Source organism: Oncorhynchus tshawytscha, linkage group LG01 (genome assembly GCF_018296145.1).
Source record: "Oncorhynchus tshawytscha isolate Ot180627B linkage group LG01, Otsh_v2.0, whole genome shotgun sequence".
Taxonomy (NCBI): domain Eukaryota; kingdom Metazoa; phylum Chordata; class Actinopteri; order Salmoniformes; family Salmonidae; genus Oncorhynchus; species Oncorhynchus tshawytscha.
In genome coordinates this window covers 25926459-25942015 of record NC_056429.1, presented here as the reverse complement: position 1 = coordinate 25942015, position 15557 = coordinate 25926459, and the positions used below count along the sequence as shown (strand labels likewise).

Sequence of the window (15557 nt, the reverse complement as noted above, 5' to 3'; positions counted from 1 at the left end):
GCTTATATTCAGTGTGAACACGGTAACTGTCTGTCTCGCTCTTTCCATCAATTCCATTCAAATAGATCATCCTGTTCAAGATTGATATTTATAAGCCTAGATGTCCTACCTCTTTGAGCACCAGTCCATTTTCCTGGGATTTTTCTCCCTCGTTTCTTGATATTTCTGAAATCACAATTTGAGTCGATTGATCAAATCGTTACTACTTTTATAGCCTACCTGACAGATATTTGTGCCATATCCAATGTTACAACACAACAAGAGTGATGGAAGACATCAGAACGTTTAGCTAAAAATGTTGATAAACTATTATTTATTCACATTATAAGCTCAGTATTGTGCACACACAGTGGTGCAACTTTTGTTTTAGAAGTGTGTGGGGGGTGGGGGGACACGACCTAACCTGGCAGGGAGTCTGGGGGTCAACCCTCAGAATTGTTTTGTGCATCTAAAGCTCATTTCCTGCATTTCTACAAAACAATCTTGGTTGACCAAGAGTAGTCTTTTCTTTCGACCAATCGAATAGTCTCAATTTTTTTACGTGCATTTTTCCATATATACTGTGGACACACCGTATGTGTTTGAATAAAATGCTCTATATGTATTGAACGTGTCAAATGCTTTATTAAGCATGTTGTTTGATTAAATAATGAACACACTCAAATGACTCAAGGAGGAGTCAGAGATTGAGATAGCCTAACAAGAAGAAAAAAAACCTGTTCCGGATAAATTTAATTTATAATAGGTTTCTCAAAATCATTGTCTGTGGTTAATCTACAATCTAAATTAAAATGATGTAAGAATAGTCTACATAAAGCCAACACATATAAACATTGCAGCCTGCAGGTAGAAAATATCCTGATAAAAATAATTATCATATAAATCACATTGGCTACGCATGGCTTGTCTGCAACAAACTCAAAACATTGTATCAACTATCAACTGGGTCGCCCCGACTCGAACCATCAACTTGAAACATTGTATCAAATATTCTGTACCCTCAGAGTTTTCCGCGCTAATGAGCTCAGGACAGACACAGCTGTAGGCTATTTGTGCAAGGGATAAGGAGGGGATAAGGAGTAATCAGGTATTTTATAATGTTTCCACTGGATCAGAGCATTACATTTTTTCATTTTCATGCCAAGTGGTTATCGAAAGAGAGAATGCTGGAAATATTACTCAAATACTTTCAGGAACTACTGTCATTCTCAATTCATTCTAATAACAGACTTTGTTTACTTGCTGTTTGAGTTGAATATTTTTTGGGTGAGAAGCTCCACAGCTCATTAGTGATGTTGAGTTTAGACAATCAGAAATAGTCTACTATCAGACTATCATACAGAATTCCATATAAGGCACCCAGACCTAATGAAAGTTGCACAGTATACCCTTAATCTTGTAACAAATCAAAACTAGTGATACATAAATCAACATTTCTGCCATTGTGACATTGTGGGAGGGTAACCAACTTAATTGATGGTAATGCATTTTTTAGCCACTATAAATGATATGTTACACCGTTTGTTCTGATAACAGTCTACAGTGTCAACATTTCCAAGCAAACAAAAACAGGGAGAAGAGAATCAGCGGACATGCTGCGATAAAAGAATATACATTTTACCAGAATTTAGCCAGCCTTCACACGATCATAAACTATGCAAATATGTCCCCTTTTGTGTTTTACACCTACAGCAGAGGAATTACATTTCTGAGTGGATGATTTTCAGTTTCACTGGCATATAAACTCAGCAAAAAAAGAAACAGCCCCTCACTGTCAACTGCGTTTATTTTCAGCAAACTTAACATGTGCAAATATTTGTATGAACATAAGATTCAACAACTGAGACATAAACTGAACAAGTTCCACAGACATGTGATGAACAGAAATGGAATAATGTGTCCCTGAACAAAGGGGGGTCAAAAGTAGCCACCAGCTACATTAAGTACTGCAGTGCACCTCCTCCTCGTGGACCACACCAGATTAGCAAGTTCTTGCTGTGAAATCTTGCCCCACTCTTCCACCAAGGCACCTGCAAGTTCCTAGACATTTCTGGGGTGAATGGCCCTGGCCCTCACCCTCCGATCCAAGATGTCCCAGACATGCTCAATTGGATTGAGATCCAGGCTTTTGCTGTCCATGGGAGAACACTGACATTCCTGTCTTGCAGGAAATGCACAGAATGAGCAGTATGGCTGGTGGCATTGTCATGCTGGAGGGTCATGTCAGGATGAGCCTGCGGGAAAGGTACCACATGAGGGAGGAGGATGTTTCCCTGTAACGCACAGCGTTGCAATTGCCTGCAATGACAACAAGCTCAGCCCAATGATGCTGTGACACACCGCCCCAGACCATGATGGACCCTCCACCTTCAAATCCCTCAGTCCAGCCTCTCTCAGCCTATAGCAGACAGTCTGAGCACTGATGGAAGGATTGTGCGTTCCTGGTGTAACTCGGGCAGTTGTTGTTGCAATCCTGTACCTGTCCCGCAGTTGTGATGTTCGTATGTACCGATCCTGTGCAGGTGTTGTTACACGTGGTCTGCCACTGCGAGGACGATCAGCTGTCCTTCCTGTCTCCCTGTAGCTGTCTTAGGCGTCTCACAGTGCGGACATTGCAATTTATTGCTCTGGCCACATCTGCAGTCCTCATGCCTCCTTGCAGCATGCCTAAGGCACGATCACGCAGATGAGCAGGAACCCTGGGCATCTTTCTTTTGGTGTTTTTCAGAGTCAGTAGAAAGGCCTCTTTAGTGTCCTAAGTTTTCATAACTGTGACCTTAACTGCCTACCGTCTTTAAGCTGTTCGTGTCTTAACGACCGTGTGCATGTTCGACCATGTGCATGTTCATTAATTGTTTATGGTTCATTGAACAAGCATGGGAAACAGTGCTTATACCCTTTACAATGAATATCTGTGAAGTCATTTGAATTTTTCCAAATTATCTTTGAAAGACAGGGTCCTGAAAAAGGGACATAACTTTTTTTGCTGAGTTTAGTATGTTCTTTGGATGGTGTTGGATTCGACATTTTGAACATTGAGATATTAAAGACATGATAGATCAGATGCATAGTATTTTAACTTCTTGGATATAGGGGGCGCTATTTTAAACAAGATATTTTGTCACGAAAAGATGCTCGACTATGCATATAATTGACAGCTTTCGAAAGAAAACACTCTGACATTTCCAAAACTGCAAAGATATTGTCTGTGAGTGCCACAGAACTGATGTTACAGAAAAAACCCCAGATAAAAATACAATCAGGAAGTGCCGCATTTTTTGAAACTGCCTCATGGCAATGACTCCTTATATGGCTGTGGAGGAGCTAGGAGTCAGCTTACCTTTTCCATGTCTTCCCCAAGGTGTCTGCAGCACCAAGGTGTCTGCAGTTCGGCGTTGTGTTGACTGCATTTTTGTTTGTTTTTCTTAGCCAAACGTGATGAAGAAAACTGAGCTATTTCTCTTACACAAATAATCTTTTTGGAAAAAATGAACATTTGCTATCTAACTGAGAGTCTCGTCATTGAAAACATCCGAAGTTCTTCAAAGGTAAATTATTTATTTTATTGCTCTTCTTGTTTGTGAAAATGTTGCCTGCTGAATGCTAGGCTTAATGCTATGCTAGGCTATCAATACTCTTACACAAATGCTTGTGTAGCTTTGGTTAAAGCATATTTTGAAAATCTGAGATGACAGTGTTGTTAACAAAAGGCTAAGCTTGTGTTTCAATATATGTATTTCATTTCATTTGCGATTTTCATGAATAGGAACCATTGCGTTATGGTAATCAAATCAAATTTATTTATATAGCCCTTCGTACATCAGCTGATATCTCAAAGTGCTGTACAGAAACCCAGCCTAAAACCCCAAACAGCAAGCAATGCAGGTGTAGAAGCACGGTGGCTAGGAAAAACTCCCTAGAAAGGCCAAAACCTAGGAAGAAACCTAGAGAGGAACCAGGCTATGTGGGGTGGCCAGTCCTCTTCTGGCTGTGCCGGGTGGAGATTATAACAGAACATGGCCAAGATGTGCAAATGTTCATAAATGACCAGCATGGTCGAATAATAATAAGGCAGAACAGTTGAAACTGGAGCAGCAGCACAGTCAGGTGGAAGTTGAAACTGGAGCAGCAGCATGGCCAGGTGGACTGGGGACAGCAAGGAGTCATCATGTCAGGTAGTCCTGGGGCATGGTCCTAGGGCTCAGGTCAGTTGAAACTGGAACAGCAGCATGGCCAGGTGGACTGGGGACAGCAAGGAGTCATCATGTCAGGTAGTCCTGGAGCTCAGGTCCTAGGGCTCAGGTCCTCCGAGAGAGAGAAAGAAAGAGAGAAGGAGAGAATTAGAGAACGCACACTTAGATTCACACAGGACACCGAATAGGACAGGAGAAGTACTCCAGATATAACAAACTGACCCCAGCCCCCGACACATAAACTACTGCAGCATAAATACTGGAGGCTGAGACAGGAGGGGTCAGGAGACACTGTGGCCCCATCCGAGGTCACCCCGGACAGGGCCAAACAGGAAGGATATAACCCCACCCACTTTGCCAAAGCACAGCCCCCACACCACTAGAGGGATATCTTCAACCACCAACTTACCATCCTGAGACAAGGCTGAGTATAGCCCACAAAGATCTCCGCCACGGCACAACCCAGGGGGCGCCAACCCAGACAGGATGACCACAACAGTGAATCAACCCACTCAGGTGACGCACCCCCTCCAGGGACGGCATGAGAGAGCCCCAGTAAGCCAGTGACCCAGCCCCTGTAATAGGGTTAGAGGCAGAGAATCCCAGTGGAAAGAGGGGAACCGGCCAGGCAGAGACAGCAAGGGCGGTTCGTTGCTCCAGAGCCTTTCCGTTCACCTTCCCACTCCTGGGCCAGACTACACTCAATCATATGACCAACTGAAGAGATGAGTCTTCAGTAAAGACTTAAAGGTTGAGACCGAGTTTGCGTCTCTGACATGGGTAGGCAGACCGTTCCATAAAAATGGAGCTCTATAGGAGAAAGCCCTACCTCCAGCTGTTTGCTTAGAAATTCTAGGGACAATTAGGAGGCCTGCGTCTTGTGACCGTAGCGTACGTGTAGGTATGTACGGCAGGACCAAATCAGAGAGATAGGTAGGAGCAAGCCCATGTAATGCTTTGTAGGTTAGCAGTAAAACCTTGAAATCAGCCCTTGTTTTGACAGGAAGCCAGTGTAGAGAGGCTAGCACTGGAGTAATATGATCAAATTTTTTGGTTCTAGTCAGGATTCTAGCAGCCGTATTTATCACTAACTGAAGTTTATTTAGTGCTTTATCCGGGTAGCCGGAAAATAGAGCATTGCAGTAGTCTAACCTAGAAGTGACAAAAGCATGGATTAATTTTTCTGCATCATTTTTGGACAGAAAGTTTCTGATTTTTGCAATGTTACGTAGATGGAAAAAAGATGTCCTTGAAATGGTCTTGATATGTTCTTCAAAAGAGAGATCAGGGTCCAGAGTAACGCCGAGGTCCTTCACAGTTTTATTTGAGACGACTGTACAACCATTAAGATTAATTGTCAGATTCAACAGAATATCTCTTTGTTTTTTGGGACCTAGAACAAGCATCTCTGTTTTGTCCGAGTTTAATAGTAGAAAATTTGCAGCCATCCACTTCCTTATGTCTGAAACACATGCTTCTAGCGAGGGCAATTTTGGGGCTTCACCATGTTTCATTGAAATGTACAGCTGTGTGTCATCCGCATAGCAGTGAAAGTTTACATTATGTTTTCGAATAACATCCCCAAGAGGTAAAATATATAGTGAGAACAATAGTGGTCCTAAAACGGAACCTTGAGGAACACCGAAATTTACAGTTGATTTGTCAGAGGACAAACCATTCACAGAGACAAACTGATATCTTTCCGACAGATAAGATCTAAACCAGGCCAGAACTTGTCCGTGTAGACCAATTTGGGTTTCCAATCTCTCCAAAAGAATGTGGTGATCGATGGTATCAAAAGCGGCACTAAGGTCTAGGAGCACGAGGACAGATGCAGGGCCTCGGTCCGATGCCATTAAAATGTCATTTACCACCTTCACAAGTGCCGTCTCAGTGCTATGATGGGGTCTAAAACCAGACTGAAGCATTTCGTATACATTGTTTAATGTAATGAGCTTGAGGCTATGATTACGCTCCCGGATACGGGATTGCTCGACGCTAGAGGTTAAGGAGTGAGATCTGTAGAAAGACAGAGTGGCTGTGGAATGTGCTGGGTGGATGGGAGGAGATCAAAGGATTGCTATAGGGGAGACAGACGGACATCTGTGGACTAGGCGAAGGAGGGGTTGAGGTCAGGAGGTGAGGTCAGATCCCCTGAAGGGAGTAATAAAGGTTTACTACGCTCTTCCTGTGGAACCATAAGATGTAAGGATTGGAGAGAAAGAGGAGTGTCTTAAGTGGGATATATATCTGTGATGGTAGAAATGTTTAGCTGTCTGAATTACAGCTGTACAGAACATTTTGGAATGGTTAAACTTGGTTAACGCTTCTTTAGTGTCCGTGATTTATTTACTCTGAAAAATAAGAACCTAACAATGGTCTTAAACTGCAGTCATTTATGTCTGAGAGTATATGAACATGACTGGGCATTCAAACATATTTGTATCCATTAATCATCATCAATAGTGTCTCCCAGGTCTTCCTGAAATGTTTGTTTAACATGTTTTGTGTCTTCAGAAAAGTCTATATCAACCCTGGATACAGTTTGGAAATCAACTTTAGAGGCTTGTTAGACTGTCGTTAAATATAGTTTTAATCTTTGAAGCTTCTGGCTTGTCCAGTGTTTACTAAATAGAAAGAATAAAGCGTTGTATCTGCAAAAGGTCACCTCAGCGCCGTCACAGTCTGTTCTTCCCAGGTTGCCTGACCCTGCTGAGACCGCTGTCGCTATCTGATCCTGCTCAGATGAGGCATGACAAAGAATTACCTTGGTATACATTTATACATTATATTAGAACCAATGGGTCATTTATTTAAATTAAAATTTTTCCCAAATCCCAGACTGTAGGCTACCCATCAACTCAAAATGGAACTTTGTAGTCATTTTCTGATGGTTATAATATACTGCAAAATTCACCTGAGCTCCGTAGACTGGTCTTCCCTGGCTTTCTGAGCATGCTGTGACACCTGTCACCATCCGATCCTGCTAAGACATGATGAACATTGTTATTAACTGTGCACCGTGACAGTTTAACCTGTAGAGCCGTTTATACCTTGTCAGTGTGAAAAGTATGGAATTAGCTAGGAAACTGACAGATCATTAAAATAACATCAAATTGATCAGCAATACAGTGTAGACATTGTTAATGTTGTAAATGACTATTGTAGCTGGAAACGGCAGATTTTTATGGAATATGTACATAGGCATACAGAGGCCCTAAATCAGCAACCATCACTCCTGTGTTCATATGGCACGTTGTGTTCGCTAATCCAAGTATAATTTTAAAATGCTAATTGATCATTAGAAAACCCTTTGCAATTATGTTAGCACATCTCAAAACTGTTGTACTGATTAAAGAGGCAATAAAGCTGGCCTTTAGCATTTGTGGGTTCAATTACAGGCTCAAAATGGCCAGAAATAACTTTCTTCTGAAACTTGTCAGTCTATTCTTGTTCTGAGAAATGAAGGCTACTCCATGCGAGAAATTGCCATGAAACTGAAGATCCCGTACAACGCTGTGTACTACTCCCTTCACAGAACACAAACTGGCTCTAAACAGAATAGAAAGAGTGGGAGGCCCTGGTGCACAACTGAGCAAGAGGAAAAGTACATTAGTGTGTCTAGTCTGAGAAACAGACGCCTCACAAGTCCTCAACTGGCAGCTTCATTAAATAGTACCCGCAAAACACCAGTCTCAATGTCAACAGTGAAGAGGCGACTCCAGGATGCTGGCCTTCTAGGTAGAGTTCCTCTGTCCAGTGTCTGTGTTCCTTTTCCCATCTTAATCTTTTCTTTTTTTATCAGCCAGTCTGAGATATGACTTTTACTTTGCAACTCTGCCTAGAAGGCCAGCATTCTGAGTCGCCTCCTCACTGTTGACGTTGAGACTGGTGTATTTCTGATCAATTTTATGATATTTTAATGGATAAAAAATGTGCCTTTATTTAAAAAACCAGGACATTTCTAAGTGACCCCAAACTTTTGAACGGTAGTGTATATGGCTATACTGACTCAAAAAACATCAGAATATCCAGAATATCATGTCTCTACATGGCCATAAGCAAACAGGAAAATGCTAATCCAGAAGTGGCGCTCCTAGTGTCCGGGGACTTTAATGCAGCCAAACTTAAATCAGTTTTACATAACTTTTACCAGCATGTCACATGTGCAACCACAGGAAAGAAAACTCTAGATGACCTTTACTCCACACACAGAGACGCATCCAAAGCTCTTCCCCGCCCTCCATTTAGCAAATCTGACCATAATTCTATCTTCCTGATTCCTGCTTACAAGCAAAAACTAAAGCAGGAAGTACCAGTGACTCGCTGGACAGATGGGGATGCTACGCTACAGGACTGTTTTGCTAGACAGACTGGAATATGTTCCAGGATTCATTCAATAGTATTGAGGAGTACACCACCTCAGTCATCGGCTTCATCAATAAGTGCATCGACGACATAGTCCCCACAGTGACCGTATGTACATATCCCAACCAGAAGCCATGGATTACAGGTAACATCCGCATCGAGCTAAAGGCTAGAGCTGACGCTTTCAAGGAGTGGGACACTAATCCGGACCCTTATAAGAAATCCCGCTATGCCCTCAGGTGAACCATCAAACAAGCAAAGCGTCAATACAGGACTACGGTGGAATCTTACAACACCGGCTCTGACGCTCGTTGGATGGGGCAGGGCTTGAAAACTATTACAGACCACAAAGGGAAACCCAGACGCGAGCTCCCCAGTGACGTGAGCCTACCCAGTGATGCGAGCCTACCAGAGGAGCTAAATAACTTTTATGCTCGCTTCGAGGCAAGCAACACTGAAGCATGCATGAGAGCACCAGCTGTTCTGGATGACTGTGTGATCACGCTCTCGGTAGCCGATGTGAGCAAGACTTTTAAACAGGTCAACATTCACAAAGCCACTGGGCCAGACGGATTACCAGGACGTGTACTCAAAGCATGCACTGACCAACTGGCAAGTGTCTTCAATTACATTTTCGCCCTCTCCCTGAAGCTGTAATCAATAAATGTTTCATGCAGACCACCATAGTCCCTGTGTCAAGGAAGCGAAGGTAACCTGCCTAAACTATTACTGCCCTGTAGCACTCACGTCGGTAGCCATGAATTGCTTGAAAGGCTGGTCATGGCTCACATCAACAGCATCCTCCCGGATACCCTAGACCCACTCAAACTTGCATACATCGCAACAGATCCACAGATGATGCAATCTGAATCACACTCCACACTGCCCTTTCCCACCTGGACAACAGGAACACCTACGTGAGAATGCTGTTCATTGACTACAGCTCAGCATTCAACACCATAGTGCCCACAAAGCTCACTACTAAGCTAAGGGTACAGTGCCTTGCAAAGCTGTTCATCCCCCTTGGCATTTTTCCTATTTTGTTGCATTTCAACCTGTAATTTTTGTTTGGATTTCATGTAATGGACATTCACCAAGTTGGACTATTTTGTGTAATTAAATTGAAAAAATAACTGGTTTAAAAAAGTTTTAAAAAATGGAAAAGTGGTACATGTATTTGCTATGAAGCCCCTAAATAAAATCTGGTGCAACAAATTACCTCCAGAAGTCACATAATTAGTTTTAAAAAAGTCCATGTGTGCAATCTAAGTGTCACATGACATCAGTATACAGGTATATACACCTGTTCTGAAAGGCCCCAGAGTTTGCAACACCACGAAGCAAAGGGCATCACCAAGCAAACGGCTCCATGAAGACCAAGGAGCTCTCCAAACAGTTCAGGAAAAACGTTGTGGAGAAGTACAGATCAGGGTTGGGTTATAAACAAATATCCAAAACTTTTAGCATCCCACAGAACATCATTAAATCCATTATCAAAAAAATGTAAGAATATGGCACCACAACAAACCTGCCAAGTGATGGCTGCCCACCAAAACTCCCAGTCCGGGCAAGGAGGGTATAACTCAGGGAGGCAACAAAGAGACCAAAGATAACCCTGAAGGAGCTGCAAAGCTCCACAGTGGAAATTGGAGTATCTGTCCATAGGACCACCTTAAGCCATACACTCCACAGGGCTGGACTTTACCGAAGAGTGGCCATAAAAAAGTAATTGCATGAATAAACAAATAAGCAAACACATTGGTGTTCGCCAAAATGCATGTGGGAGATTCCCCAAACATATGGAAGAAGGTACTCTGGTCAGATGAGACTCAAATTAATTTTTTTGGCCATCAAGGAAAATTATATGTCTGGCGCAAACCCAACACCTCTCATCACCCCGAGAATAACATCCTCACAGTGAAGTATGGTGGTGGCAGCATCATGCTGTGGGTATGTTTTTCATCGGCAGGGACTGGGAAACTGGCCAGAATTGAAGGAATGATGGATGGCGCTAAATACAATTGAGGGAAACCTGTTTCATTCTTCCAGAGTTTTGAGACTGTGACAGAGGTTCACCTTCCAGCAGGACAATGACCCTAAGCACACTGCTAAAGCAACACTCAAGTCGCTTAAGGGGAAACATTTAAATTTCTTGGAATGGCCTAGTCAATGCCCAGACCTCAATCCAATTGAGAATCTGTGGTATGACTTAAAGATTGCTGTACACCAGCGGAACCCATCCATCTTGAAGGAGCTAGAGCAGTTTTGCCTTGAAGAATGGGCAAAAACCCCAGTGGCTAGATGTGCCAAGCTTATAGAGACATAACCCAAGAGACTTGCAGCTGTAATTGCTGCAAAAGGTGGCTCTACAAAGTATTGACTTTGGGGGGTGTGAATAGTTATGCATGCTCAAATGTTCTGTTTGTCTTGTTTCTTGTTTGTGTCACCCCAAAAATATTTAGCATCTTCAAAGTGGTAGGTATGTTGTGTAAATCAATTGATACAAACCAACAAAAAAAATCAATTTTCATTGCAGGTTGTAAGGCAACAAAATATAAAAATGCTAAGGGAGATGAATACTTTCGCAAGCCACTGTAAGGGCTAGACCTACTTTAAATTACACAATGGCTGAGCATGAACATGACACACATTGTCAATAAGCAAGATTCAATTAATTATTGGTAAGGCCTAAAAAGAGAACAAATTATTTGAATCAAATTATAAACAAAACGAAACATCAACTTGTTTTAAATACAGTATGTCACACTTACAGGCACCATTATTTCTCCCCTTTGGCATATAATATTTAAACAACGCAGACCATGGAGGGTTTTACGCACATCCAAACTTTTCACAGTAGCTGGACAAAGATCCATTATAAATGGAAAGGGAGAATGTCCACTTACCGTTGTACTTCTCCCAAATAGTCCTATGTTTTATGATCATAATCGGAACAATCTTACATATCAGATCGCTTTCACACATGCCCAGAAGTTGCATTGTATGCACTTCATGGAAGTTGCACCCATAAAACCAGGAAGGTGAATCACTCTGATAAGTTCGGTTGTAATAACATTTTCTGAAAAACAAGCAATCCGTTTTCTTAAATAACAATAAATGCATGTAAAATGTAACGCAAGCATAAAATCGCCAGGATAAAAAAAAGACACAAATTGCGGTTGAACCAGCCTTCTATGGGGCGGCAGGGTAGTGGTTAGAGCGTTGGACTAGTAACCGCAAGGTTGCAAGTCCAAACCCCAGGGCTGACAAGGTACAAATCTGTCATTCTGCCTCTGAACAGGCAGTTAACCCACTGCTCCTAGGCAGTCATTGAAAATAAGAATTTGTTGCCTAGTTAAAACCTCTTGCGACGAGCAATCCCGGATCCGGGATCGTAATCATAGCCTCAAACGAATTAGCATAACACAGCGGACATAAATACCCCTAGTAACTTTTCCTACTCATGAAAATCGCAAATGAAATGAAATAAATATATTCAAACACAAGCTTAGCCTTTTGTTAACACTGTCATCTCAGATTTTCAAAATATGCGTTACAGCCAACGCTAGACAAGCATTTGTGTAAGTTTATCATGGCATAATGCTATGCTAGGCTCTGCTGGCAGCAGGCAACATTTTCACGAAAATAAGAAAAGCAACCAAATTAAATCATTTACCTTTGAAGAACCTCAGATGCTTTCACTCAGGAGACTCCCAGTTAGATAGCAAATGTTCCCTTTTTCCAAAAATATTTTTGTAGGCGAAATAGCTCCCGTTTGTTCATCATGCTTGGCTGAGAAATCGACCGAAAAATGCTACAACTATAACGCCCTCAAGGTGTTTTTAACATATATTCGATAATATATCCGTTGAGGCAATTGGTTTCTCATACGAAGCGATTGGAAAAATGGCTACCTCAGTATTTTACGCAAGATTTTCTGCGGGAGACACCATGTGACCACTTGCTATATATGGTCCCTTACGGCTATTCTTCAAGGGAAATGCGTAAAAAGACGTCACAATGCTGTAGACACCTTGGGGAATACGTGGAAAACGTAAGCTCATTCGTAGCTCATTCACAGCCATATAAGGAGTCATTGGCACGAGGCGGTTTTAAAAAATGTGGCACTTCCTGGTTGGATTTTTATCTGGGTTTCGCCTGTAACATCAGTTCTGTGGCACTCACAGACAATATCTTTGCAGTTTTGGAAACGTCAGTGTGTTTTCTTTCCAAAGCTGTCAATTATATGCATAGTCGAGCATCTTTTCGTGACAAAATATCTTGTTTAAAACGGGAACGTTTTTCATACCAAAATTTTAATAGCGCCCCCTAATGCATAACTGGTTAAATATAGGTAAGAAAAATTAAATGTAGTAGGCATAATGGAGGGCTGGCTTTTCAACATATGAAACAGAAAAACAAGAAATTTTACAGGTAACAGATAACTTATGAATACAAGGTTCACCGGTATTTAGCAAGGTTCTCATCTCTCATTTCATGATGGACATGAACACAAAGCCTACGTCATGGAGGGGGTTTTACGCACGTCCAAAACGTGACCTGCATGGCTAAAATAATGTGGGCCTGCCTACAATGCATAGATAAAAAGGTAATGTCAGCTCACTGTTTTACTCCTCTCAAACTTGATATTTTAATAAAGCTTTGGTGATTCATGTTTATTTCTAAGCAGTCTCAGGAGCCAAACCCTTTATCGACAGTCTTGACTACTTGCATTGGGCAGGACAAAAAAAGCCTTAATTGAGAGGAAAGGAGGCCATGCTTGGTTTTAATTAAATTGGAAAAAACATACATTTTATGTTTCTAATTACAAAGTATACAGGCACAATAAGCACTTTAGGCTACTGTTGTTTCATGCGCATATGGGCAGTGTGCGTCACGGCTGGATAGGCTGTGTTTATGCTGTCAAAATCCATGCCATAACTGACTGTTACCACTAAAACCAACTTTTGGTTGGTTTTAAATATCCCTAACAGCGCTGTCTGAAATTAGCGCTTTGGATTATGTTTTTAAGGACCCACCTCAAATATTTCCACCCCTCCCATCTGAGCACAAGCGAGCTGATATAAGGTAGGCAAATTGCCGAAACTGGCTTTAAAGGCTGGAAAATGGCCGTTTTTACATGACGAAATTGGAAACTAACTTGCGTTTGAACTAGCGCTGCCTTGATGCCAGCAGAAAATAGAGCCTTTCTATGTTCTGTTAGATAGCTAACACTCAATCCATGATATGGCATAGGATGTAAGGCCATAATACATATTTTCTTTCAGCACCAGATTATTATCGATAACATCAAAAGCTCTCTCTGAAGTCTAACAAAACAGCTCCCACAATCTTCTTATCAATTTCTTTCAGCCAATTATCAGTCATTTGTGTCAGTCTCATACATGTTGAGTGCCCTTCCAACTAAGTCTGTTAATTTATTTACTGTGAAGTAGCATTATATCCGGTCAACGCCAAAAAAAATCTCCAAAAGCTTACTAAAAGGGTCGGTAGCAGGCTGTTCAAACCAGTAAAGGGTACTTTGCCATTCTCGGGTAGTGGAATTACTTTTGCTTCTCTCCAGGCCTAACGGCACACACCGCCCAGGATTCAGGATTTTTGGCCTCCAGCTCAGATTGCTGATGGTGTTGATGTGCGGGGAGCTACAGGCAATGGGCTTTCTTTCTTGTGACCATCTTTATGTAGTCTAATTAAAAGTATCATTAAATTACATTTTCTGCTGCTTCCCTCATCAAATCAAATTTATTTATATAACCCTTCGTACATCAGCTGACATCTCAAAGTGCTGTACAGAAACCCAGCCTAAAACCCCAAACAGCAAGCAATGCAGGTGTAGAAGCACGGTGGCTAGGAAAAACTCCCTAGAAAGGCCAAAACCTAGGAAGAAACCTAGAGAGGAACCAGGCTGTGGGGTGGCCAGTCCTCTTCTGGCTGTGCCGGGTGGAGATTATAACAGAACATGGCCAAGATGTTCAAATGTTCATAAATGACCAGCATGGTCGAATAATAATAAGGCAGAACAGTTGAAACTGGAGCAGCAGCACGGCCAGGTGGACTGGGGACAGCAAGGAGTCATCATGTCAGGTAGTCCTGGGGCATGGTCCTAGGGCTCAGGTCCTCCGAGAGAGAGAGAGAGAGAAAGAGAGAATTAGAGAACGCACACTTAGAGCCACCGAATAGGACAGGAGAGGTACTCCAGATATAACAAACTGACCCTAGCCCCCCGACACAAACTACTGCAGCATAAATACTGGAGGCTGAGACAGGAGGGGTCAGGAGACACTGTGGCCCCATCCGAGGACACCCCCGGACAGGGCCAAACATGAAGGATATAACCCCACCCACTTTGCCAAAGCACAGCCCCCACACCACTAGAGGGATATCTTCAACCATCATCTTACCATCCTGAGACAAGGCTGAGTATAGCCCACAAAGATCTCCACCATGGCACAACCCAAGGGGGGGGCGCCAACCCAGACAGGATGACCACATCCGTGAATCAACCCACTCAGGTGACGCACCCCTTCCAGGGACGGCATGAGAGCGCCCCAGTAAGCCAGTGACTCAGCCCCTGTAATAGGGTTAGAGGCAGAGAATCCCAGTGGAAAGAGGGGAACCGGTCAGGCAGAGACAGCAAGGGCGGTTCGATGCTCCAGAGCCTTTCCGTTCACCTTCCCACTCCTGGGCCAGACTACACTCAATCATATGACCAACTGAAGAGATGAGTCTTCAGTAAAGACTTAAAGGTTGAGACCGAGTTTGCGTCTCTGACATGGGTAGGCAGACCGTTCCATAAAAATGGAGCTCTATAGGAGAAAGCCCTGCCTTCTGCTGTTTGCTTAGAAATTCTAGGGACAATTAGGAGGCCTGCGTCTTGTGACCGTAGCGTACGTGTAGGTATGTACGGCAGGACCAAATCAGAGAGGTAGGAGAAAGCCCATGTAATGCTTTGTAGGTTAGCAGTAAAACCTTGAA

General features: G+C 42.6%; 1 long non-coding RNA gene across 1 annotated transcript in view; it reads right to left on the bottom strand.

Annotated features, from left to right (window-relative positions):
- Positions 1-6190: 6190 nt before the first annotated feature.
- The window catches only part of LOC112230511, a 56538-nt gene continuing 47171 nt past the window's right edge, over positions 6191-15557 (bottom strand). The window contains exons 2-3 of the long non-coding RNA XR_002950375.1: positions 7111-7176; positions 6191-6930 (exon numbers count right to left, since the gene is read on the bottom strand). This is a non-coding gene — a long non-coding RNA (uncharacterized LOC112230511). The remainder of the gene's footprint in view (positions 6931-7110; positions 7177-15557) is intronic.